Raw genomic sequence first — 27248 nt, forward strand, 5'->3', positions numbered from 1 at the left:
TGTCTCTCTCGCTCTCTCATAAGTAAATCCTTAAAAGCTGGTGCGACGTTACAGGTGGGGAGTAGGGCTCAACCCCTTCCCCACTTAGCTGAGGGTCTGCCCTGGGGGTGAAGCCGCCTGCGCCCTGCTCCCCCCACCCCAGGCCGCGCTCAGCCCCCACAAGCACGACGCCCCCGATTTCCGGGGCCAAGAAGCCCGTGCACACGGGGACCTTCCGAAGCCCAGGCGCGTGCTCACGCCGAGCCGCACGGGAGCCCTGGCTCCAGGCGGCTGCACCCGTCAGTCACGCGGCCCTCACCTGAGCAGCTGAGACAAACTCCATTAGAGCAGCTGCCCGGGGGGGGGGGGGGGGGGGGGGGGGGGGGGGCGCGCAGAGGCCAGGCCAGGGGTGCGGCCAGGAGACAGGGAGCCCCTCCCGCCCGGAAGCCGTGCAGGCCCTGCTGGGAAGCCCACCTTTCTTCACGTCCTCGGAAATCCAAAGTGAAACTCAAAATTTGTCACCGCCCTAGTGCCTGTAACTCAGCGGCACGCACAAGACAGAAGGGACTGTCAGTCAGTCGGGGTTTCTGGGGGTGGGGGGCCGGGAGACAGCGCCCCGAGGCTCCAGGCCAGTTAGCAGGGAGAGAAAACACCCACCTTGGCGACCCTCAGCTGCCCGAGGTCAGGCGCTGGGACCCTCGCCTGGGGGGCGGAGTGGGCCCCCTGCTCCTGCTCCGTGCCCTGCAAGCCCCCCTCACCCAGACAGCACCCCAGAAACCAGGCACGAGATCAGAAGAGACGGGATACCTAGGGCCCCAGGCACTGTAGCCTCGGAGCTTCTTCCAAAGACCCGGAAAAGCAAAAGGGAAGGGAGGGAGGGAGGGAGGGAGGGAGGGAGGATGAGAGGAAAGAGGAAGAGAGGCAGGAAGGGACAGAGGAGGGAGGGCGGGGGCAACACAGGTGAAGCCTGGGCCTCATTCTGGGAGGAAACAGAACCTACCTCCCTGCTCAGCCTCAAATGCTCAGAAGCATCGTATTATCATTATAATCACGTGAAAACAAAATAGATAAAATAAGGTAAAGTCAAGTCATTCCCCGAGTGGCCTCAGTCCCCAAGAGGGTCTAGTGGTGCCCACTCATCTCCCAGGAGCCACGGAAAACTACGCGTAAAACACACGTGTGCCTCCTCACATCGGAGAAGCGTGGCGCTTCCGTGGGGATGGCGCCGAGGACACGGCCGCCCCGGCAGCGGCCCGCGCGTGGGGTTCCGTGGCGGGGAAGCACCGTGTCCCCCCGCAAATGAGAGGAGCAGCGAGCCGGCCTTCCGCTCGTGTGCACCCCGCGAGGTACCCGGTCGCCACCTCCTGACAGCCCGAGCCGAAGGGCGACAGCGGGGATGTCACGGTCATTTTGTGTGTCCGCCTTGTTTTGTTTTTGTGCTTTTCACCGCGACAAGCAGGGGCTATAAATCCTATTTCGGTTAGAAATCTTTCAAATGATCTGTCAGGAGCTCGCAGCTAATGATTTGCTCTCATGGAAAATACGAGAACTTGTAACCTGAGCTGCTCGGTCCCAGCCACCATCCACGCACATGCGAGGTGATATGGAGGCCCCGGCCTGGGAGCTCAGAAAGGGGGGAAAGCAGAGACCGCGCCCACCCGAGGGGCGGACGCAGGGCCCCCGAGGGTGCTATCAGCAAGGCCGCCGTCGTGCGAGGTTGCCCGGACCCACCAGGCTACCGAGCGGCTGAGCCCAGAAGCGCAGTGACAGCGGAAGCCAGGAGGAGCACACTTGGCGCTCACCGCACGGCCTGGCGCGGGCTGGGCAGCCCCGTCACCCTGTGGCACTCACAGCTGGAATTTGGGGCCTTCCGGGGAGCAGTGGGCCCTTGGCGGGTGTGCGGCTCGCGTGGGGCTGGGCGACCCGTTCTGTTGGTGGGAAACCAGATGTGGGATCCCCATCTTACCTGGAGGGAAGGTGGGAGGTGGAGCCCCGCCAGCTGGAGGGCCCGGCCCGAACCCACCACCTCCCGGGGCCACTCGGCAAGGCCACCGCTGTGAGGACCACCTGCCAACGCAGACGCCTCGTCCCTTGTCCTGGCTCTGCCCACACACGTGCCCTGCACACCGTCTGGTGTTGCCACGTGCCTGCCTGCCAGGGAGGGACCCCGAATCATCGGGTCCAGAGGTCGTGTCTCCCTCAGACACGTGCAGACGGACTCTCCCCCCGGACGTCAGTCTGTGAGCCTGGAACCCGAGAGTGTGAGTCTGCCCCGAGTAGACCGTTCCGCCTCTGCAACGACACGTGGCACCCGCCACCCAACAGTGTCTCAGGAGCGGTTCCGGGACCACCTTCAGGAGAGTCACCCTGGGTAATGTTTCTCACGCAGATTTGTGATCGCCACTCAAGACCCTCGCCTCAGAATCTCTAGGAATGGGGCCTGGATGTGAGATTTTTAACCAACACCCCACATAGTCTTACGCATGTTAATGAATAGCTGCTCCCCACCCCCACCCCGAGCCTGTTCCCGAACGGGTGAGCTCCCATCTGCTGGGCTCACGGGAGGGATACGGGCTTCCCACCTCCTGGTGGTCCTGCTCCATCACCAGAGGCCCTGTGACCCTATCCACACACACGCTTCTAACCCTGTCACCTGCGCCCCGACCAATGTACTTATTCATCCTTCTCTTTTTTGAGAGATTATTTTTTGTATTTTGTGTTGTTGGCGATGGAAGCCTCACCAGGTACACAGTGGCTCATGGGCCCTGAGAGTTATCCCCGAGCTTCGAGGATGGCCCAGCCTCTCTCTGCTGGGCCCCCACGCCTCCTGTGTCCCCAACACGATCGCTCCAAAGCCAATTCAAGTCAGTGGGTGACTTTACCTGGAAACACTTCAGCATGAATTTCTTAAACATAAGGCTCTTTTGTGAAAGCGTGACCCCCCCCCTTTGGCCCTTTCAATAAGTCTGAAATGTCACCGAATATCTGCTGAGGATCTGAAGTTCCCAGATTGCCTCAGATTTACTTTCATGGTCTGGTTGTTTGAATCAGAATCCAAATAAAGTCCACAGCGCGTCTTGGCGATGTGAGACCCAGCCTGTCCCTCCTCCCTGCGGCCCCTGCCTCTGGGGCCCGGTGGTGGTGACACCAGCCGCTTGTCTGGTAGAGGGTCCCGTGGCCTCGCCCCTGCCGGCTTCATCCCTGCAGTGTCCCTCCAACCCCGTGTCTCCGAGAGGTGGGTTTGTGGGGGGCCCCTGGCTACACCGCACACCTCAGCCTGTCTCCCCCTGTGCAATGCCACGTGGGGCGGGGGGCACCCGTGCTGTGCAGGCTCCCAGCCTCACCCTCCATTAGAAAGTCACCCGTCAATCTCATCACCTGGGGGTTGGAACCAATGCTCAGGCCATGGCGCATGTTGCCTCGAACCACCGTGTTGCTGGGTTGACCACATGTACTCTGTTGTGTCTTCTTCATTTATTAGGTATAGTATTCCTCAAGTCTTGACTCCTTTTGTACACGAAACTAAATTCTTCCTTGAACTTTACCCCTTTCCCCGCGATGATAGCCTTCTCTTCCGGGGAGGATTATAAATTCTAAGAGGTGGAAAGACCTTTATTACGGCAAAAATCTGGTACCTCGTGAGGTTTTGCTTCTGTTTGCATGGCTTGCGGAGTCCCTCTCATGTACACACTGATGCTGGTGGCGGGAAAATAGGAGCTAGCATCTTCGGGATGGAGGGTCCAAGCGTGCTGCGTTGTGGGCACATGCGTTACCGACAAGGAATCCCAGGTTGCCTCTCACCCGTGGTCACCCAGCTGGGAAGTGCAGCCCTGGCCCCAGCCCGGAGCCCGAGCCCCTGCATCTGAGCTCCTCAGCTGCACCCACTAAGCACTTCCTGCATGTTCCCGAGAGTGAGGACGGAAGGGAAAAAGGAGCACAGAGAAGAGCACCCCGAAAGACATGCAAGTTATCAGTCAATGTCATACAAAGGGTGTAAGCCTACCTGTCCAGGTACAGCTTCAGGGGCTTGAAAGGTCATCCAATTGGTAACGGGGCTGGAGATTGCCGGGCTTTAACATCTGGAGGCGGCTGCAGGCTTTTCCACCCCTGTAAGAGGAGGTCTTGAGCCCCCAGCGATGGGTGGGGTGACCAGTGGCCCCTGGCTAGAGCAGGTCCCTCACTGGCATCAGGGACCAGCTGCACTGGCCTCCTGCATGCGTGTGCAGGTCCGTGGGTGCTGGCCCGGGCGCCGTGCCTGCCCCAGCGGTGACCCCCGTGCTCCCAGAGCACCTACGGTCTGCGGGGGCAAGCCAGGCCAGAATCCCCGGCCACACCTGCCATGCAGGGACTAAAGGGAGTGTCCACGTCTTCACCACCACCCAGGGCACACCTGAGCACCCCACGAGAGTGCCCTTGCAGTGGGGACATGGGCCGATCAGTGGCCAGCATTGGAGCCACACGGCGCCATCACCGCCGACCATGGAGCGTGTCCAGAAGAGCGTCTGCACCGGATTCTAACAGCCCACGCGTGCATTCGGTTCAGGTGGACAAACGGGTCCTGACCACCAAGCAGACAGCCCCGGGCGTCCCCGAGCACTTCCCTGGGCAGACGACCCGGCCTTGCCCAACGTGGGGGCAGGAGCTTACCGCCGTCCCAGCGTCGGCCACTCGGTAAAGCCTTCCATCCCGGGGAAAGAGGCAGGAGTGGGCAAGCTCCCGTTTGTGGCCCAAGAAGCTGTCTCCGGTGTTAGGTCACACTGTCACCAAGGCTGGTTGTGTTTGCCGCCCGCGGCCCAGGCTACCCTCCGCCCCCCGCGCTTCCATGGAGCAGAGGCCCGGCAACCCGGTCTCTGTCACCTGCCAGGGAAAAGCAGGTGACCATGAGCCACCGCCCGCCTCCGCCTGGCCCTCCTGTCGACGGCAACACCTTCCCGTAGGCTTCCAAGCATGTGCGTGTGCACGGGGTGCGTGTGCACACGTGCTTGCGTGTCTGTGGTGTCTATGTGCGTGCACGGTGTGCGTGGCATGGGGAGGAGAGGGGCCAGCGGGGCCGTGACTGAGGAAAGAGCCGGTGCACGTGACATAAACCGCGGCGGGAGCCAAGACGGTGGCCGGCCGAGTGCAGGCTCCCACTCTGAGCCCACGCGTGTCCAGAGGGCAGACGCAGGGCTCAGCGGGACGCGCCCCCACCGGCTTCGTGAGCGGCGGCCCAGGGACGACAGCCTGGAACACGCAGCTTGCTGGTGAGCTGCCTGCGTGCCAAGCGTGCTGGTTCACACCTCCTTGTGAATCTGCCAAACCTTCCCTTACAGATTTTTCTCCAAGAAACAACGCAGGGAATAAGAAGGTTGTTTTTTAATTCTTTTTTAATCTGACTGAAGAGAGCCAAGGCGTATTTAAGATTCATCCTGTTGGCAACACTCCAATCCCACTGGCCACGGGCATGGCGCTCCCCGTGCCAGCTCGAGGGACAGGTGTGACGGAGGGGAGTGGTCCTCGGAGCCCAGAATTGCCTGGATGCAGCCGTCAGGGCCGCCGGCCCACCCAAGACGTGCATGGAGTCCCCACCAGGAGACCATCGGGGAGCCCACAGGGGCCGGGGCCGGGGCCGGGGCCCCAGGAGCGGAGTGAGGCTGTGGGGCCGCGTCCCCTTCGCAGCTCCACGTGTGCCTCCGTCCACAGCCCCAGATGCTCGTCCTCCGGGGAGTCTGCACCGCGGCCGCACTGTCTGCCGTCGTTGGAATGACAGGGAAATAAAACCCAGTCTGTTGGCACGAGAGGCACCAGCTGCTGCACGCAGAGTCCCAGGGACCGGCCCGGGTGACGACGATCTCAGCAGGAGCAAACCAGTTCTACGGCAGCTGATATTTTCTCTCTGAGTTCAGTGAAGGCCAACATCCATAGCCTCTAAGAAACACAGACAAGGGAACGAGAAGGGAGGCCGTGGCATTTCTGCTTCTGCGCAGGCCTTCGTCGCCCGAGCTTCTCGGGGACCTCTGACCTTGTCCATAAGCAAAGTCATTAAGGGCGTCTGGCGAAAATCGGAGTGAAATTGAAACAGTCACCTGCAAACCAGTGCAAACCTGTGTCTGAGCCCCTAAGGGGCCACAGTGACAGAGCAGTGCTGGTACCACCCGGCGTCCAGCGGGACACCAGCGCCGTCCAGGTGCCGCCGTGCCTGGACGGGACGGCCAGAAACCCTCAGATTCCCTCCCAGATTGAAAGAAACAAAAGGCAAGAGAGAAAAAGCTGTTGTGCTTTGTTCGAGACCTTGGCAAGGTCCAGCTAGAACCTGCTTGCTTTCCCCTTCTCGGGAGACGGTCTTGCTGCCCTGAGTCGCGGTCCTCCTGGAAGTACTTCCTGGGATGTCAGCCCCCGGCAGGGCCTGCGAGGGGGACAGCTGGTGTGACGTCAGCCCCTTCCCTCCACGGCACCTGCTGGGGGTTCCCTGTGTGACCTAAGCATCCTGGCGGCACCGACTGAGGGGTACCTCCTGGGACATCAGCCCCCTGGTGGCACCTGCTGTGGGACGTCAGCCCCCCAGTAGGGCCTGCTAGGGGGACCCTTGGTATGATGTCAACACCTTCCCCCAGTGGCACCTGCTGGAGGTACCTCCCTCCTGGGACGTCAGCCCCACCTCCCTCCCGCAGCACCTGCTGGGGGTGCCCTGTGTGACGTCAGCCCCCCAGCAGGGCCTGCAAGGGGGACACCTGGTGTGACCTCAGCCCTTTCCCCTGGTGGCACCTGCTGATGTCAGCCCCCCCACCACAGCCCTGCCCCCCGCCACGGCGAACTGAAGGACAGACAGGCCCTGAGCACCGCGCTCCTTTGGGGAGGCTGGAAACACCTGAATGGCTCCAATGAATTGAGTGCAATAAACTTCTAATCCACGTTTAATTTTTAGATTAGGCCTGTTCTCCGACTTGCTCATGAGAGTTGAATAGGCTGTTTCACTGAAGGTATTTTACATAAAAACACGTAATTCTCGGTTTATTCACGTGGGCTTAGGTAAACTCCGAGAGGACACTCGTCCTTTCCCGGCCTCCCTTCCAGGGCAGGACTCCGCTCTTGAGCAGGTGTCACGGAAGCGGCGGGAGGTGCCGTTTTTCTGGGAACCGGATCTGCCTTTGCGCTCTCTGGCCCTCGGAGGATCGAGGTGTGGCAGCGCCGACTCCAGGATCGTGACCGGTTTCCACCGGGCCGCTGGGCGCGGAGACGGGCATCATTCCTCCTGCGGCCCCAGCGCAGCGCGAGGCTGGCCCGCCTTCAGGTTGGAGCTGGGAAGGCACGAGGTCCCCGAGATGCACGCAGGTTCCTAGTCCGTGAGCTAAAATTCAGCGATATCCTCCTGGGAGAGTTTTCCAGCCGCTTCTTCCATTTGTTTCTTTTTCATCACATTAACAGGTTTTATCATGCAGTTTAGGAATTCACTTTGTACAGAGAAGCAACACATTTAGGGCAATAATAACATTTTAAAATGCACTTACCTACCTATCTTTTCCACACCAGACACCCGCCGTGTGATCTGAGGGATATTCTTATGTGACCACTTTTAAGGGTCTCAGAGTAGTATCATTTCTTTTTCTTTTCTTTTCTTTTTTTTTTTTTTTTATGAGCACAGAAAGTCAGGCTTGGGGTGGGGGCAGATGGGGAGGAAGCCATGGAACAGGTTTTGAAATGCCGGGTGCCTGAGACCAACACTCACTGGCGGAAGGAGGACACGAAAGAGACAGAAAAATAAGTTGCGAAACGCTGAGATGGGAATCGAAAGAGGGAGGACGCGGGTGGCTCGGGACTGCTCCGGGGCGCTCACGGCCTCACTCGGGCACATGGCCGACGGCTCTGCGGGGCTCGGTGCACCCCGCGTGCTGGGAATCACGGCGTGGAAATCTAGGGCAGTGGATCGCCATGGGAAGATCGAGGCTTGAGAGGCAGGCAGGCCTGGGCCCACACCCCGACCCAGAGCGGGGGGCGTGGGTGCGTGGGACGGGCGGTGACGTAGGACCCACGGCACGTCCTGCACCCCTGCCGGGGAGTCTGGCTCAGGGACCATCAGGACGTGCTAGCAATTCACGGAGGGAAACATATTCCTGTCTTTCACCATCTGCGTGAAGAAAGTAGGACTTCAGAAGGACGCTGGGTCATGCTTAAGGGCTCTGAGGGTCACAGACTTTACTCCCGGGGCCAAAGTCCCATTCTAGGACCTTAGGTGACCATCCGGCTGTGACATTAGCACCGGGAGAGAGGGGCGCCTCCCTGGGTATGTCAGGCACTCAGTGATGACGACACGAGTGAATTTTATTTTTTAAGTTTACCAATTATAAAAATCCAAACCACCACGTTTTGGAGGGACTTGGCCTAGAGTTGCGGATTTGACTATACTATTCACTTTATTCTTTAGGTAGGTAATCAATAAATGCCTCATTAATTTCAAGTGCCAACAGGGTTATTTTTAATTTTCCTAGCTATCGAGTTAATAAATCTTAATTAATCTAAGTATTATTTAGGCAGAGTGGCTCACCCAACAGGTGGTGAATGGGTCTCCAACCCCGAGGCTGAGAAACCTACGTGTTGGGAGGGGTTTCCCCTTTCTCCGCTGTCTGATGCGGCATCAGCAGCACCACCCCCGCCCCGGCCCTAATGGGCAGAATGGGGTCCTCACCGTGGGGTGTTGATGAGTCTCTGATGGCTGCGCTAAGCCCCTCACAGAAGTGGATCCCGGCGTGCCCCAACCCTTGCACACAGCGCCCCACCGTCTGGGGGCCCTGAACCCCATCTTCTCTGGCCAGCAGCCCCTGCACCTCGTGCCTCACCGTCTCCCGGCCTCCACACACCGCCCCCCGGGGCCATGGGGTGTTCTCCCAGGCTGGGGGGCCACCGGGAGCAGCTCCGCATGAGCGAGCACAGCAGGCTTGCCCATCGAGGCCGGGTCTGCGGGTGCCCACCGTGTGCTCAGCCTTCCCCACGGGCCCCCACTCCCCGACCGCACCAGCCAAGTCCTGATTTCCAAACCCAAGGGACGTTTGTGAGTCTAACTTCATGAGCCTCCAAACTGCATCTGACGTCACTGATCGCATTTACAGAGACCCCCCCCCCCCGCCGCCCTCCTTCCCCACTGCACCTGCTCTGTCCCCCTCTTGCTCCGTTGGCCCCCCGGGGCCTGGGCACCCCCGTCTCAGCCGGCTGTCTCCTCACCCTCCGGTCCGCGGGGCCACCTGCATGCTGAGGACCCTTCGGTCTGTTGCCCCCGCTCTGCTGTCCTCACTGAACTCCGGACCGTGTGCCTAGGAGCATCTTGACTTGATCCTGCTGGATGCCCCAAACCCAAAGCCTGGTCCTGGGGAGCCCTGGCCTTGGGCTGAGGCTCCTCCTCCTGGTGGCTGCCAATCAGTGACCTCACCATCCTCCAATCAGATGTGCCGAGATCACAGGCCTGTCCCCTCCTCATCCGGCAGACGGCCCCCCCTTGTGCTGTCGGGTCCAACCCCTGCTGTGTCGCGCCCTCTGCACCCGGCTTCCCACACCCCGCTCAGGGTTTTATCATCTCCGGCCTTGGCCGCCCAAGGCCTCCTGACCCGGAGCCCTGGGTTCACCCGCGTCCGGCAGAGCCTCCTCCCGTTCACAGTGATCCACACGGTACGAATTAATCCACGCCGCTCCCCTGCCTCAAGCCCTTCGAAGCGGCGCCATCACCTCTGGGATTGAATTCCTTATCGCCTCTGAGCTTGGTGACGATCTAGGCCCCGCGGCCTCCCCAGCTGCCACTTCACAGCGTGCAGCCGACACATCGGGGTTCAGCCACCTGGGGGTGTCCCCACGACACCTGCCATCGCTGGTCCACGCCTCTGCATCCGCTGACTTCCGCCCGCAGGGACACTCTCTCCCCATCTGTCCCACTTGCCCTTCGTGGGCCTCCAGCATCCCTGTCCCTGCCATCTCCGTGTCCGCCCCCTGCCCACACCCAGGTTTTGGAAACAATCCTAAATTCCCCAGCGCTGATCTCCAGTACTCTGCGGTTTCCCATGGCGTCCTCGCGTGTTAGGACCTGCCACAGCTCCAGTCACGGGTGCGGGGGGCTGACTCGGCATCGGCAGGACTGTGAGGACCCGAAACTGAGCGCGAGGCGGCGGGAGCACGCGGAGCTGTGGGGGGCGGGCGGCCTGTTGGGGCAGGAGGCGCGGCTGCGGGACTCGAGTGGCACACGGTGGCCGGTCCGCACGCTAGGTCACGGCCCTGCAGAAATGGCTCTCTTGCCCCTACCCGCTTTAGGCCTTGGGTTCAACGCAACACGTTAAAGTCGGTCAAGTCACAGATTCTTCTTCGAACGTCATCACCGGGCGATCTCTGCTAAGTTGTCTCAGACGGAGGGCAGAGGGCACATTTTTATTTTTAATTTACTTACATTATCAGTGGAAACAAGGGCTTAATATTGTGTTTTCTTACCTCGTAAACTTTTACCATCCTGCCCAAGTCAGCCCTCCAGTCGGTCCTTCCCAAATTGTCTCCCTCCCTCCCTCCCTCCTCCCCTTCATCCCTCCTCCCCCATCTTCCCCTTTCATCCCTCCTTCCCCTTCCTCTCTTTATCATTCTTTTCCCTCTCCCTGCTCCATCACTCCCTCTCTCCCGCTTCTATCACTCCTTTCCCCTCCCCCTCCATCACTCCCTTCCCCTTCTCCCCTCCATCACTCCTTATCATCCTCCTCTCCCCCCTTCATTCCTCCTCCCCTCCTCCATTTCATCCTTCCTTTCCCCTCCCCTCTCCATCACTCCCTCCCTCCCCCTTTCCTTCCTGGAGGGCACTTCTCTCACATCAGAAACCTGGTTGTGTTTTTTTGCATCTTTGAACAAATACAAGATTGAAAGTGTTGAGCCATTAGGATGATGTTGGGAATTCAGGTGTTAGAAGGAATAGATACTTTGATGTGATTAGGTTCATACTCAAAACAAATTAATGTCATCATGACCTACCATGTGATTTCTCAGAAAAGATTTCGATTGTTCAGAGGGGAGCCAGGCAAGGCTCTGCGGGACCAGGGCCCTGCGGTGGATGGAGGAAGCACACACTTGGCCTGGGCCTGGGCTAGCTTGGCCGCTCTTCCGGTGTGCTCCCTTGTCCCAGCTCCCTCATCCCGGTGTGCTTCCTCGTCCTGCTGTGCTCCCTCACCCCGGCGTGCTCCCTCATCCCAGCTCCCTCATCCTGCTGTGCTCCCTCGTCCCAGCTCCCTCGTCCCTCTGTGCTCCCTCATCCCGGTGTGCTCCCTCATCCTATTGTGCTCCCTCGTCCCGCTGTGCTCCCTCATCCCGGCGTGCTCCCTCGTCCCGCTGTGCTCCCTTGTCCCGGCATGCTCCCTCGTCCCAGTGTGCTTCCTCATCCCGCTGGCTCCCTCATCCCGGCCTGCTCCCTTGTCCTGCTGGCTCCCTCGTCCTGCTGTGCTCCCTCGACTCGGCGTGCTCCCTCATCCTGACGTGCTCCCTCATCCCACTGTGCTCCCTCGTCCCGGCCTGCTCCCTTGTCCTGCTGGCTCCCTCGTCCTGCTGTGCTCCCTCGACTCGGCGTGCTCCCTCATCCTGACGTGCTCCCTCATCCCGCTGTGCTCCCTCGTCCCGGCCTGCTCCCTCATCCTGCTGTGCTCCCTCGACTTGGCGTGCTCCCTCATCCTGACGTGCTCCCTCGTCCCGCTGTGCTCCCTCGTCCCGGCGTGCTCCCTCGTCCCGGTGTGCTCCCTCGTCCTGGCGTGCTCCCTCATCCCGCTGGCTCCCTCATCCCGGCCTGCTCCCTCGCCCTGCTGGCTCCCTCATCCCGCTGCGCTCCCTCACCCCGCTGTGCTCCCTTGCTGCGCCCCACCGACAGCTAAAACCTGGCCCGGATTTTCTACTGATGTGAGGAATGAGTGTCTTCACCTAGTTTTTAAAAATATCAAAAAGTTAAGAGGAAACCTAAGCTGTCAGCACATGTGAAGGGCCAGGGCCCCTGTTTCCGGAATGTTCTTCCCACGTCCTGGAGGCGCGGGGTCCTCAGGCCCGGAGAGTCCTTGCCCGGTCGGCCTCTGCCCCAGCCGGCTTCTCAAGGCCGCAACTTCAGGATCACTCGGGGTCTTCGCCGTCGCCCCTCGCCCCGCTGTCGCCCCCAGACCCCGGCCGGCGTGAGGCCCCTTCCCCCGCTCACCCAGAGCGAGGCCCAAGCCCCAGCCCAGGGAGCAAGGGGGGAGGCGGGGCGGGGCAGGGGCGGGGCACGGCGGGCAGGGGCGGCGCTCCGGCATCCTGCACCCAGACGGCTCAGCACCTGCCTCAGTGGCGGTGGGAGGGCAGCGGGGACCGGCAGGGTCAGGGTCAGGGTCAGGGTGCGAGGTGCTCTCGCTGGGGACTCAGGCCGGGAGTCGGACTCGGATCAGCGCGGGTGGAGCGTCGGGCGGGCCGACACGAGGTCTCGGCAGGGCCCACGTGCCACGTCCGGTCCCCGCGCCTGCCTCCGACCCGCCGCGCGTAGTGGGGCCGCAGCACCGAGCCGCCGGGCCCTGCAGGGGCCGAGCCGCTCCCCAAGAGCCCCCGGGGCGGGCACATGAGCCCACCCCACCCCACCCCCGGTCCACCCAGGCCGCACACAGTCCAGTACAGGACACGGCGTCAGTGGAGCAAACCAGGTGCGCGGCTCAGCGGAGCCACCGCGTGCGCTCGGGGCTCCACGGCATAGGCTCGGGGCTCCACCGCGTGCGCTCGGGGCTCCACGGCATAGGCTCGGGGCTCCACCGCGTGCGCTCGGGGCTCCACGGCATAGGCTCGGGGCTCCACCGCGTGCGCTCGGGGCTCCACGGCATAGGCTCGGGGCTCCACCGCGTGCGCTCGGGGCTCTACCGCGTGCGCTCGGGGCTCCACGGCATAGGCTCGGGGCTCCACCGCGTGCGCTCGGGGCTCCACGGCATAGGCTCGGGGCTCCACCGCGTGCGCTCGGGGCTCTACCGCGTGCGCTCGGGGCTCCACGGCATAGGCTCGGGGCTCCACCGCGTGCGCTCGGGGCTCTACCGCGTGCGCTCGGGGCTCCACGGCATAGGCTCGGGGCTCCACCGCGTGCGCTCGGGGCTCCACGGCATAGGCTCGGGGCTCCACCGCGTGCGCTCGGGGCTCTACCGCGTGCGCTCGGGGCTCCACGGCATAGGCTCGGGGCTCCACCGCGTGCGCTCGGGGCTCCACGGCATAGGCTCGGGGCTCCACCGCGTGCGCTCGGGGCTCCACGGCATAGGCTCGGGGCTCCACCGCGTGCGCTCGGGGCTCCACGGCATAGGCTCGGGGCTCCACCGCGTGCGCTCGGGGCTCTACCGCGTGCGCTCGGGGCTCCACGGCATAGGCTCGGGGCTCCACCGCGTGCGCTCGGGGCTCCACGGCATAGGCTCGGGGCTCCACCGCGTGCGCTCGGGGCTCCACGGCATAGGCTCGGGGCTCCACCGCGTGCGCTCGGGGCTCCACGGCATAGGCTCGGGGCTCCACCGCGTGCGCTCGGGGCTCTACCGCGTGCGCTCGGGGCTCCACGGCATAGGCTCGGGGCTCCACCGCGTGCGCTCGGGGCTCCACGGCATAGGCTCGGGGCTCCACCGCGTGCGCTCAGGGCTCTACCGCGTGCTCTCGGGGCTCCACCGCGTGCGCTGGGGGCTCCACCACATGCGCTCGGGGCTCTGACAGCAGTGCTCAGGGAAGGCGGTTCTCTCCGCGGTCCTCCAGAGCCTCCCTGAGCACAGTCTACAGACCACGACCGCGACCCCCTTCTGCGACCTGTGTCCCATGGACACGTGGCTCTATCCTCCGTGTTTGTGAGGCCACTCTCCTCTGACTTCCCCTTGGGCCTTACTGGCATCTCTATGGGTAATTTTATGTGATTTTCATATTTTCCCACCTTTGCTCCACTCAAGAATTGAATTGGGAAATGAAGGGGAAAAAAGAGCCAGAAGGGGCGCCTGCAGGGCTCAGCAGGTGAAGCGTCTGCCTTCGGCTCAGGTCATGATCCCGGGGTCCTGGGTTCGAGTCCTGCATTAGGCTCCCTGCTCAGCAGGGAGTCTGCTTCTCTCACTGCTCCTCCCCCCTGTTCATGGTCTGTCTGTCAAATAAATACAATACAATAAAATAAAATAAAATCTTAAAAAAAAAAAAGAAAGAGCAAGTAAATGAAGAAAAGGAGGGATGGAGGGAAGACTACACATGCCTGGAGCAAAACCCAGGCCGATATTTCGCATTACCGTGGCCTCCAGGGCGCACGAGACCATGCAGGGGAGCGCGCATGCCCTCGGCAGGAACTGGCTGCCAGAGGGGGGGGCTCCCGTGGGGTCCGTGACCTGTAGCGAGGACACAAGGCACAGCACCCACCTTCTGGAGAGTCACGCGTGCTGACTTATGACAGGTTTTAAGAAATCGTCTGGTGGGAAGACCTGTTCGCCGCACTTTGCAGGTGTCTTCAGGTGCGTTTGACTTGGGGCGCTGCGGCCTGGCTGGCGCCTGCTGCTCCACAAGACCCAGAAAGGCAGGCGGCGACCCTGGGCCCCGCGCACCCCTGCACCGGCACCCGGGAGCTGAGAGATGCACCCTCTGCATGCACTCCAGCCTTTCCTGAAGAAACCACTATTAGACATTCCTGCCACGGCCCTGGAGCTTGCAGATAATTTATTCAGGCAGCAGGCACCGTGGGATCCGAGAGCCCCTGGAGGATGCAAGAGGTGTGATCCTGCATCCTCTTAAATTAGAGGTGAGCTCCCCACCCAGGTGGCCTCTCACTAATTGCTTCTAACAGAATTCTCTCTCTGGCTCCTAAAATGACGATTCAGCTGCAGTTGAAAGTTTGCAGTCCATGTCTGTGCTGCTTTCTTGAGGGGGAGAGTGAAAGGCAATGTGTGTTAAAATTAAAAATTGGAAGTCCCTCTGGCAGCCAGGAGACACGGCACCAGATGGACCCGTGTCTTTAAGCGGCAACGCACTGCTGTCTGGTGGCCGCAGCGCCCCGCCATGTCCCCGGCTGTCCTTGTCTGGGATGCAGGCCTCCCGCCTGCACCTGCCTTGGCTGCCGTCTCAGCCCTCGCACGAGGTGGGCAGCCTGTCGGCCCCCTGTCAGCCCCTGAGCCACACGCCCCCTGGTCCTCCCACATGTAAAGAGCTCAGACTCCTTTGGTGTCCGGTTAAGGCCACCAGCTGAGAGGCCTCGGCCGGCCGGGTGGCTTCCACCGGAGAAGGCTTATCTCTGAGCAGAGAGGCAGCTGCAGGTTCTCCTGACTCGCTCACCCCGCACACTCCACAAGGACAAAGCCCGCCCCGGGGCACCGTGGGAAGGCTCCTGACGGGGCCTGCGGCCTCCCTGACGCCCACGGAGCTGCACGGCGTACCTGCCCGGGGACCCAGATCCCGCATCGCCAGAAACGCAGGTGTCCCTGTGAGCCGTTGAGCGCGACCCTGAGTCCTCCCAGCGTCTGGGGGAACAGGGGCCCTGGCGCAGACTTGAAAGCATCCAGGCTGAAATGGCTGTCTGATTGTGTTATTCATTATCACCAGAAGGAGAGTTTACTCTGGGAACGTGATTTGGTCATGGAATGCTCGTCTCCAAAACGCCTCTGTCTGAGAGATTTGCAAGGCACTGGATCTTTTCAAGCCTGCTAACAGCTGGAGTTCAGCTGCAGCCTCGGATGGTTTCTGAATGCTAATAACTGCAGTTCCCGGTTGTCACCGAGTCTCGTTGCTGAGAAGTGCCGTCTCGGAGCCGTCACCAGGCTGAGATGTTTCAGATGGGAAGGAACAAATCCTCCGGATCCTGTCCTTTCTTCTCCATGAAACAGATTGACTCAAGAGCCTTGTATTCAGTGCCAGTGGCTCGGAGGACGTTCAAGGTCGCCCTGGGCCCTGCCCCCCGAGAGTTGTGCCTGGAGCACCAAGGGAAACCATCGTGAAGTGTTTCTGTGGCTGACAGGGTCCATGTGGGTGTCAGCTCGTGGGTTAATGTGGGACGAATGCAGGGGGAGGGGTAAGGGAAAGCACAGAATCCATGCGGAATGGTGAGGATTGAGGCGCACCTCGTGGACGCTGGTGCACCCTCTTCCCGAGCCCCAGCAACGGCACTGGGAGGGGGACAGAGCACCACCTGCAGCGCTTACAGGTGTGTCCCCATGGTCATCTGCGCCTCCGAGGGTGGGCTGAACAGCAGGGGCGTCCCGGGCATGGCGGGCCACGTGACCCCAAGCCAGCACACGTTCACATGAGGGTGGTCACCTCATTCCCAGGCTGGCAAGTCCATCACATCTGTTTCCTTGATGCTTAAAGGGAGAAAATGCACTAATCTCTCAGCCAAATTGCATTATATTTTGTAAGAACCATTAGAAGAAATATAAACCATCCCCGCACGTGCGAACCCGGTCGTACAGCGCTCTGCGCTGCTGTGGCATCCGCGAGGGCCGTGGGAAGCATCGACAAGCCCGGAGACCAGGGGCTCCCAGGTAGGACAGGCTGCCACCCATGTGATGCGCTTGCACATAAGATTTACGCCTTATTTTCCAAACAGAGAGGCCAGAAGTCATCCGGACAGTGCTTCAGTTTTTGAAACACTGTTTTATGAATTCCTTGCATGGGCATTCTCAGCCTTGTGTTAGGGCTCCTAAATTGCATTTGGTTTTAAGCCAAACTTATTTATCTAATTAAGTTCCTATTTATCAAAATCTTATATAGTATCTACATCTAATAGTATCTGTGTTGTAAATATGTAGAATTCATTATATACACACGTAAAGATGTATGGGCTCTTGTGTTATATTTATAACATAATAAATAATATCTATATATTTTCCTAAGTATTTTTTAAAGTCAGTCCAAAACCCCTATTCCAAGTCTGCCTTTCTGGCACTCACACTCTCTCTGTCTGTCTGTCTCTCTCCCCCTGCCATACACACACACACACACACACACACACATTTTTAATTGGGAGACAAAGACCTCCTCCTTTCTTCTAACATCTTCTGCACTTTTCATTTTAAAAACGGTGCTTCTTCTATTTAAATCCGGCCCCACCAAAACCCCCTTTATCGCACCAGGATGCCACAGTGCAGCAAGTTCAGAAACAACAGGAAGGAAGCCACGAAGACAGGACTATTTTTACGACGTGTCTTTTATCCACAGAGCTATTTAGGTCCGTGCTTCGTGCACCGAGGGCTGCAGAGCTGGGAAGGGCAGCCCAGGAACCTCCGAGGACACTCACCGCTGACTCTGTGTCACGTCCTCAGAGCCGCTTCCATGGCCCACGTGGTCCTTTGGGTCTTTAGTTTTATTTTTAGATACTAATCTCCCCAAAGGCCATTTGTTCAGATCACACGCTGGCTATGAGTCCAATGAGCCCTCACCCCTGGGTGAGACGCGTGTATAGATGCATAGTTTTTAAGAAAGCAAATATTAAGGTAACTAGTCTTCATGACCACAGATATTTGGAAGAATAATTATATTTAATTTATATTTTAATCCTATACATCTTATTTTTTCCTGGAGAAGATTTACAGGAATGATTATACAATTAAAGTTGTAATTCATTACGATATTCAGCAGAGTCTGGGGGCAAGAGAAGGATCAGTGCATCAGTGCATTGGGAGTCTCTATCCTGCACCTACTTAGCTGCAGCAGAGAGATACTGGCCAACCAGAAAAAGTCAACTAAAAATGAAAATTGTTAAAGCACGTTATACATTTCCTCACTCCTTTGGTCCTTGAGAAATGATTCCATTGAACGTGAGTATATGGACATAGGGCACTTCCGACTTCCAAGCGGGCTGTGCCCCACACGCCCACCAGAGGCGGGCGTTCCAAGGTCACCGAGAGCGTCCTTTGCAGACAGTTCATGGACGTCTTCAGATGCCCGGAGCACCAGGCCGAGCCCCGTCTCCCGCTGTCCCCCCGCTGTCTGCAAACGGCAAACGGATCAGAGATTCCATGGGAGGCTCCTCCTCTCGATCTCACGCTCCACGGCTGCTTCTCCAAACAATCATGTCCACAGATTGGATCACATGCGCACAACGAGTGGAGGGGAGACCACTTGCCTTATCTAGGGCAGCGCAGTGTGCAGTGTGGGGTACCACCTGCACAGGACGGACCAGCTGGCGGGCACAAGGCTGTAGGACGGTCAGTCCATGGGTGCTCCTGGCAGGTGCTCCAGCAGGTGCTCCCCACAGGTGTTCCCCGAGGCTGTGGTCCTCGAGCTGGGGAGCTGCGGAGCTGGAGAGGAGGATGTCACCCCTCACATAGGGAGCAGAGTCAGCCCTGGAGCTCATGGAGGGAGGAGGGGGGCAAAACAGGCTGGTGCCTGCCTCGAGGGACCCCAGCCACACCCCAGCCACACACACACACACACACACACACACACACACCTCCACAGTCAGCCAACCTCCTCTGGCTGTGCCCATCCCCACACACGTGCTGACCCTCAGGCCCTCCCAGCCAACCCCACAAGGGCAAGATGCCTGACCTCTGACCCTCACATGCAGCCACCCAGCATCGCAGGTGCTAGGGAGACATCTCCCAGCCTGCAGCATCCTGTCACCTGCGTGAGTGACACCCCAGGCCCCAGGAGAGCACCTGAGATTCTCAGGGAGAAATTTTGGCCTCCGGGAAATTCAGAGGCGGTGAAACAGAACAATAACCACGTGACATAGGTGTGGACTGAGCAAAGGACCCTGGCTGAGCAGGGGCCGCCCTGGTGGGCGCTTCTTAAGGGTGTCTGTCCCGAAGACCATCCCTCCCCATTTCCCCAGCAACTCGGGGTCTTCGACCTCAGAATCCACAACTTTTCTGAGAGCTTTCGGTTTGCTCCTTCACACACATCAGCCTGCAAAGCAGCGGAAATGGAGTCTCCAGCTCTCCAGCACTTGTAGGGCTTTGTGTTGAGGACCCTGTCCTGCACCGGGCGTCTAGGTGAGTGTGACCCCACACTCGTCCCCACAGAGCGAGCTCCCAAAGTGGGACATCCCTCCTCCTATTGGGCAGGTGGGTCTCATACGGCCTGAGGCTGGCATTTCCTGCGTGTTAGCGCAATGGCCGTTGTTCAAGCAAAACTGTTTGATTAAAATATCCGTGGAGTGAGAGCTCTGCAGACTGTTGGTGGTACATCAGCATCATGGGGAAAGAGCAGTATGGAGAGATGGGCGGAGGAGGGCTGGCACGCTAAGGCGCGGTAAGCACCACGCGGCTCGAGGAAGTCAGTGACTTGGGTCCTTAGAACAGGTGATTGCAAGGACCGACGCATGACAAGTGGGAGTCTAGGCAGAGGGTCCCATCATTCTGAAATAACGCTTAAATAGGCAAGAAAGAGAGACAGCAATCATAGTTTGTGTTGTGCAAATGAAGCATAAACAATATTAATTCAGAACTTCCAAAAAAAATAGGCAGAGATAATCCTTTTTTTTTTTTTGAGAAAAAGAGAAGATGGTATTTTCCTGTATCGACAGAAAATTAGACTTTCTATTGGAGAAAAGAACCCAGAGTATCAAAATAACAGAGGAAAACACATTTACAGTTTTTATTATAGTTCTTAAATCCTCAAATTCAGCCCCTCAGTCTCTGTGTGCGGGGCTTTACAGTGTACCATGACCTTACGGGGGCAGACGCCTTCGGGGTGCGCCTCCCCCCCTGGACGGAGAGCCGCCCTGCTCCGTTTTGGCTCTGGCTTTACTCAGCTGGCATGGCCTGCGTGACTTGGGGCTGTTTGCAAAAATCAAACACGATGTAAAAACCCTCAAAGAATGAGGGTTTGTCATACCTTGATGGATTTTTTTTTCCACCTGAAGGATTTTTTTTAAAGATTTTAAATAGCTGACTCTTCTGATTTTTAAGGGTGTAAGCGGTGCCCCTCTTCTGCGGGCTGGTTTGTGGTATCTAGTGACCTGGGGGGAAAGATGTTCCCAAGGAACATGACCCAGAAACATGCCTTCTGACCTGTGCCTGGCGGGGGATGTGGAACACCCACGTCAATAAGGAAAACGGGTGTGCGCTCCTTATTGGTTTACGCAGTAGGGGGTGGGGGGGGCTAATCAACTTAGCAGACTGTGACCACGGTGGCTACAAAGAGGATATTAAACATAAAAATCCGTTTACCTTTATTGGCATGAAAATACGTACAGGCTGTGTTCCTGAACTTTGTAAAGTCGTGAACGGCGCCTGGGTGTGAGCCCGTCTAGGGGCGGCTGCGCGTCCTCATGCCTGGGCGCCCCAGCGGGTGTGGGCGCGGACGGCGGGCAGCGAGGGCGCCTGTAGACCGAGGACCGTCCTCGTCCCGTGGAGACCGAGATTTCCCTGGTTTCTGTACCCTGCCCTACACTTCCCCACAGAAAACATGCGTCACAGTACAAAGCAGACCGGTAGTGTTGACATGCAGTGTTTTGAGATTTTTTTTTTTTTTTTGAAGAAACCAGAAGTTCTACAAATAGATACATTTTGGTTAAATTTTTAACCCAATTTTTGATTAAAATCTACTCCAATATGCAGTCGTCTCCTTCTCAGCATTCAAAATGGTGTCGGGACCCATTGGGCTCACTCATTGTCTTGGCTGGAGCCAAACAAAAGGAGCAAATGTCCACAAAAGACAGAACAAATGCAGAACAGTTAAGCAGCTTTTTTGCAATGGAATTAAATGGCCTTTACCAACGCCTTATCAGTTGCTGACTCTTAATCTGGATTAAATTCTAAAATGTCTGAAGGCATGTATTTCGAGCATTTTACTTAATCCAAGTTAGAGGTGATTTTACATTTAACGAGGGTGTCCGTGAACGTACATCAACACCTCCTGGTTCTGAAAGACCCTTATAGGATTGTCTCTCATTAGGAATTTCCACCTGCAGACGCGCGTGTGATGTACATGCATCTGCCCTGGAAGAAAGGGACAGATACTCTACTTCTGCTGTGAGAGAGCCCTTCCTAATTTAGTTTCTATGATGCTTTACGTCGTTCGTTAAGATTCGTACTTCATGATACAAAAGTTTTGACTGATCCTGACTCCGGGCTCTAAAATGTCATACTTAAAAACAGAACAAATAAAAGCAAAACCAAATCAACAAACTTGGGTTATTCGAGCACATTTTCTTTCCCCTTGAGAACATGAGTGACTTTCATCGGGAAAGCATTTCTTTCATCAAAATGCTGACACCGTTTGCCGTGACGATGGGATGAGCAGTGTTTGCTAATCGCTCTGTTCTACCCGGGCTGCAGCCGGAGCATTAAAACTGTGTATTTCTCTTCAGGGGGCACGTGGGCCGCCCCAGGTGCCCGGGTCTACGCAGACACACTGTGACTCCTCTGGGCTCTCCCTGGCTCGTTTGAGTAACAAAGGTGAAATTTTGGGGCGGCAGGTACCTCCCCAGAACACAGGTGGGGGCACTCTGGCATCCACAAGGCACATCGGGGAAGAGCAGAGATCCCGTAGCCTATCTGCCGCAGGAGCAGGACGTGTGACCCGGCCCCAGGCCTCCCGGGGCAGTGGGGGGCTCACCCCCGGGCCCCCACCCGCCACGTGCAGCTGTGATGATCCCCCGAGCCTGAGCCCCGGGCTGAGCAGGAACCCGGCTGTCCCGCACCCGCAGCCCAGAGCCCGCTCCCCACAGCCAGGCCGAGAGCGGCCCACGGGATGCACCGGGGCGCCCCGCTGCTGCCTGGCGGGAGGACTGCAGGGCTCGGAGGGGCGAGCGGGCCTTGTTGCTCGCCGAGAGCTCCGTCAGACGCGTGACCACCAGTGGTCTCTCTGGCTACTGAAGAGAGCCTGGGCGGTCAAAATTACAGAGATTGACTAAGATTGCAGCCTTCATGACCAAAAATGAATAGAGAAAGAGCATGTATTGATTTTCAAACCAACAAAGAAATGGGCTCTGCTGACAGCCGGGCTCCTCCGTGATTGACTTGCAGGGGCCTCTAGAGGGAGCGGGAGGGAGGGCAATCATCTCCCGTATCTACATCTCTCAGCAACTGTTACTTAGAGCTGCAAATGCATCTGCCTGTCAAGGAGATTCTCAGCCTGGGTTTGAAGAATTTAGCAGTTTCCTGGATATCAGACCCGATCTTGCTGCTGAGAAGCGGAAGAATTTAGATTCTCCACTCTGGGGGAGCACGTTAGCTCCTCGGAGCGCCGGGGACCGCAGGCTCCGAGTGAGGCTGGGAGCGGGGGGCGTCGGCAGCGAACGGCTCCAGGTCCAGGGGGACGGAGCATCCCAGGTGGGGGAGCGCCCGGCTCAGAGCCATGGGTCCACGAGGCTATGGTGCTGCCAGCGCATGAGGAGGCCCACTCCACCTCTCTGGCCACCTCCTCACATTCCTTCTGGGCCTTCCAGAGCTTGCTAATGACCGCAGGCCCTCATGGCCACATTACATAACGAAGGCTTTCTGCATAGAGAACACCCTAGTCTACATATCCTTCTGTCCATCCGTCCTTCACTGTGTACCACCCACCCACCCATCCGCCCATCCACCCATTCCTCCATCCGCTCACGTATTCCTGTGATCAATCAACACATGCATTTCAGGGCTTATGTCTTGTTCTACTAAACAAGACAGTAGAGTTGCTTGCCGCCTCCCCCCGCAGGTTTACAAATTTGTTGATTGCACAGATAATTCAATAAGTAACTAGAATAAATGCACAAATGCCACATCAGAGGGGACCAGGGTGCTGTGGGGGCACGAGTGGAGGAAACCCAGCTTTGTCGGATGGTCAGATTTCAGAGGGACAGTCCGGGAGCAGAGGCCGTCAAGAATCGGATGTGTGGAGGCTCAAAGACAATAGCTGAGCTGATGGCGCCTTTGAGGAAGTGCGTCCGTCCTGGCCTGGCCAGGGCTGTGGTGGGAAACGGCGAGCCGTGAGGTGGGAGACACAGTCCTTCGAAATTCTCGTCAAGGAGGTTGGACTTTGAGCCAGAGATGACAGAAGACGTGGATGATTCTACACTAGGGACCGATGCGGTCACCCTTGGCTACTAATAACACCCCAGCTTCCAACTGGAACGTGGATTTGAGGCTGCGGACGGTGGTGGTGGGGTCTCTGGGAGACGTGCGGCAGTTTGGACAAGCGTGCGGGTGGCGGTGACTGAGCAGTAGCCGTGAGGACGCAGACCTGGGCCAGAGGTGTTTAAGGGACCGCCAACACTCAGATGTGGAAGCAGGAACAGAGATCCGATTCCCAGGATGGAGCGAGAGCACAGCGAGGCTCTGGCCTCGGGCACTCAGAGGCCAGACGCGTTCTCGGGGAAACTTTCATTTTGGAGATGCCGAAGTCATGTTTCATCATCTCACGGGTAACAAGAGCTTTCAGCCATTTGCAAGCAGACTTCCATGAGGAGCACGGCCTTGAGGGGGCAACTAACAGTTTCCAGAGAAAACTGAGATTCGTATTCTGCTACAAATAGAGGAGTGTCATGATGGAAGACATTAAAAATATATATATATTTTTAATATATATATAAGGGGGAGTCAGGGCAGGAAGCTGGAGGGATGGGTGCTGACCTCACAGCAAACAGCATTTGCAGAGGGGGCCTCCCTCATACCCAGACCTTCCCCTGGTGCCACCACCTGATCAGATGAGCATGAAGTCAGAACACAGAAAACTCGGGGCGGGGTGGGGGGGATATTTTTTGCAGATTAACTGAAAAAATGAATCAGCTGTCTGTGAGCTTTGAGAAGTAAACATATTAGATATTGAGACATGAGTGCAAGAACTTTGCTTTTATTACATATTCCCAGGAAAAGGTTGTGAGCCACAGTGTGTCAGTGGGCGTTGAGTGTACATCGGGCCAGTTCTAGGAAATTGATTTCTTTGGGATTTAACCAAGAGAAAGGACTTAAAATCAACAACACAGTGGATAAGCACATTTGAAAATTATGAGTGGATCAACTTTGATTGTTTTGAATGAATTTCCCCCCCCCCTTTTTTTTTTTTTGCTAAATTCTCTACTTTGTTGTGTGCCTCATTCTACATTTTTTTTCCATAATTTGTGAACATTGAGTGAAGCTGGGCCTGATTAACAGTAATTGTATGTAGGGAGACCATGTTACGAGTTTTAATGAGCCCACCTAGGACACCACTTTACATGACTTGCTGTGATCTTCTGAAACTTATAGAGATATCTTTGGAGATGAGCACAATCCGGGTACTGTTAGCGTGCTAGCTGTCAGTGCAAGCATTCAAACAGCCCTGTCTCCTAATGTGTTCATTCTGTCCCCAAAAGAGGCAATAGTCACAGAAGGAATTCAAGGAGAAAAGGGTGCGTCCCTTTGTGTTATGACATTTCCTACAAACGAGCAATTGTCGGCAAAATACGAAGAGGGGGCACCGAGGCTAGGAAGAGAGGCAGGACGTTCTAAGCTGACCCACCGAGAAGCCCGCAGAGTATCCCACGGGCCTGGTCAGCGTTTCTGACAGTGAAAGCAAAAGGATTTGCTTTCTTCCCTATGAGCTCTGCAGACTAGTTGTCTGATGTCACATAGACTGGCTCCTCAGGGACCCTTGGGCCCTGCCAAAGAGTGACCACATCTCCTCCTTGAGTCATCGTCCAGAGTCAGAGGCCCCAGACACGCTGCAGGGGAGGTGGTCTCTAAAACAACAGTCCTCGGGCAGACCGGGTGGCTCAGCGGTTTAGCACCACCTTCAGCCTGGGGCGTGATCCTGGGGACCTGGGATGGAGCCCCGCGTCAGGCTCCCTGCATGGAGCCTCCTTCTCCCTCTGCCTGGGTCTCTCTCTTTCTCTCTCCCTCTCTCTCCCTCTCTCATGAATAAATAAATAAAATCTTTTTTAAAAATCTAAAAAAAAATAATAAAACAACAGTCCTCATCCAGGACACGCAAAGCCAGGGTCGGGGCTGGACGTGACGGGGTGTTAGGAGCCGTGATTTCACAGTTGGTTCTGACATCCACTAATTTTGAAGGACAATTGTCGCCAGGGCCAGCTCGTCGCCCGCAGAGCCGGTCTGTTCTCCGCCCCACCCCACTCGGCAGCCGTGGGAGAGGCTGGGGTCACGTATCAGCCATGCTGCCTGCCTCTCATTGAGTTACTGGTGTGCTTTGTCACCTCTGTATCCACATGCCTGAAGGCGAATGGCGGGCGTCACATTTCCAAATCTAATCAGCAAGAAAATAAACCCTCGGTGTAGATCCTTCACCAATAAAATGTCATCTTTCATAAAAAAGCAATACTTACATACTTATTAACAACCTAAAGTGACATCTGCTCTGAAAATTATGAAGAAACTTGAGTGTGGTTTTTGTGAGCCAGTGGCTACAAGCCCAGTCTTGCCCCGCGCTGTCCAGGGCTGTTGACTTATGTGCATCTGTGTGCGAGCAAGTCTGCGGAGCGACACGCACCCTCCCAAGGATGAACTGACCTCTTCGTGGCACGTCTCCTGGCCACTGGGTCAGGAGCTGCTGGGTCTGGGTGGGCGACCGTTCCCACTCCTAGTGGTTGTGCTCCCTTTGGCTCATCAAAGTTGTCTGCAATTAGGAGAAGGAGGACCCACCTGGCTTCGCCCCAGAAATGGGTTGTTCTTGTTGGCAACGCCCTTTCTCCATGCATATAAGGCCATTGCAACATAGGCTGCACTCTTGTAGGCTTCAACTTCACAAACTGGAGGTGATACATTTTTCCCTTTAAATATTGACTTTTTAGCATGTTCACTGTTCGCATTTCTGACCAGAATTGATAAACATATTTATGAAAACTGCTTTAGAGATTTTGTTTTACTTGCCTTGATTTCTTTTTGAATTTCTGAAAATAAGATTATAATAAATCAAGCAAACAGGGGCGTTTAAAGACAACGCCAACACTACTCTCCTCATTCTGTCCACAAGTTCAGATTTGCTTGGATCCACCACTAAACACGTCTATGTCAACACAACACAGGTTTTTCTTGTAAAAAAAAAAATGTGATTATACTTAGAAAGTTGTGCTCGGCAGCCTCCTTTTCTCATTCAATCACGTATCCTGGACATCATTCCTGATCAAAATATCATAGTCTAGCTCATTATTTTAAATTAGCAGCGCAGTATTCCATGATTTCCATTCCTGTGTCTGTAGATATTTTGGTTGGCTCCAGTGCGCTGTCACTCCAGATGACACCACCGTGGACACCTCTGCGCCTGGACGCCCAGGGCCCCGTGTCTTTGTCTATGTGGGAGGCACTCCCATGTGTTGGACTGCTGGCCCATGGGAATGTCACTCCGAATTTTAATTAGCAATGTCAGATCTCTGCAAACAATGCAATGATAATCTATTTTTTCATCAGGACCTGCGGATTTTATCAATCCCATCGATGAAGATGTTCTATTATTTTAATATGCACTTGTCTGACCGCTAATCAGCATGCTCAGTTATATACCCTGGGCTGTCTGTGCTTCTACTGCTCTGACTTGCTATCTCTGCTCTTGACCCTTTTCCTGCGAGGTTGTCATTTTCTTGTCAAATTTCAGAATCCCTTTGTATGTGGGGATACCGACTCTTTTTCCGTCCTATGTTGCCAATCTTTCCTCTCAGTCTGTCATTTGACTGCTCACTGCGTCCGTGGCGCCTTTTACCACATATAGAAATCTTACATTTTTATGTAGCCGCAGCTGTTAAATTTGTGACCTGTGTAGTTCCTATGATATTTAAGAAATTCTCACATCTTAAAATCATAGTCACACAAAGTCTTCTCCTTCAAAAACGTGTATTGTTACTCAGTATGCAGCTTACATTCGTGTGTGTGGTAGTGGCGGGCCGTCTTTGTTTCCCTGTGCGGACGGCCAACTTGGCAGGCTTCCCGGACCGTGTGGCCTTCACGCACTGGGGCGATGTCGTCTTTATAACATAGCATTTGCCGTGTCGATTTGGAGATATTTATAAGCTCCTTATTCCTTTTGGGTAATCTGGGTTTTCCCCCCATTTCTGTGCTGATACCATACTGATTTGATGACCTTAGCTTTACAGTGAGCTTTAAATTTTCCTATGGCGTGACGTTATCTGATTGACAATTCCCACATATTTAGTTTTCCAAGTGAACTTTAAAATAAATATATCAGGCGCTCCACCTCCCCAAACGAACCTGTGTGGAGGCTGAAAGGAAGCACATCAAACCATGGATGTACGTGTCTCCCATCACTGTTCTCTGGGAGCACGCCGCATCGCTCCCTAGACTCCAGACGTGCCTATCTGTCTTGTAGTTTCTTATCAATGTGGTGGCTGCTAATTAAAGACAGGAGCTGTTGATTCTGGTGTATTTTCTTGACTCCAACTACTTTGTTGAGTTCTCTACTAATTTTTATAT

The 27248-nt window shown here is 56.6% G+C and overlaps 1 protein-coding gene and 1 long non-coding RNA gene across 26 annotated transcripts in view; one reads left to right on the forward strand and one right to left on the reverse strand.

Moving 5' to 3' along the window:
* The window catches only part of MYT1L (myelin transcription factor 1 like), a 403856-nt gene that overhangs the window by 136909 nt on the left and 239699 nt on the right, over positions 1-27248 (forward strand). The window lies entirely within an intron of this gene.
* LOC140601832 (uncharacterized) lies at positions 7555-9458 on the reverse strand. Its single transcript, XR_012004945.1, has 2 exons — positions 9175-9458; positions 7555-8083 (listed from the first exon to the last, which is right to left on the reverse strand). It is a non-coding gene; the product is annotated as an uncharacterized lncRNA (long non-coding RNA).

Source organism: Canis lupus, chromosome 12 (genome assembly GCF_048164855.1).
Source record: "Canis lupus baileyi chromosome 12, mCanLup2.hap1, whole genome shotgun sequence".
Taxonomy (NCBI): domain Eukaryota; kingdom Metazoa; phylum Chordata; class Mammalia; order Carnivora; family Canidae; genus Canis; species Canis lupus.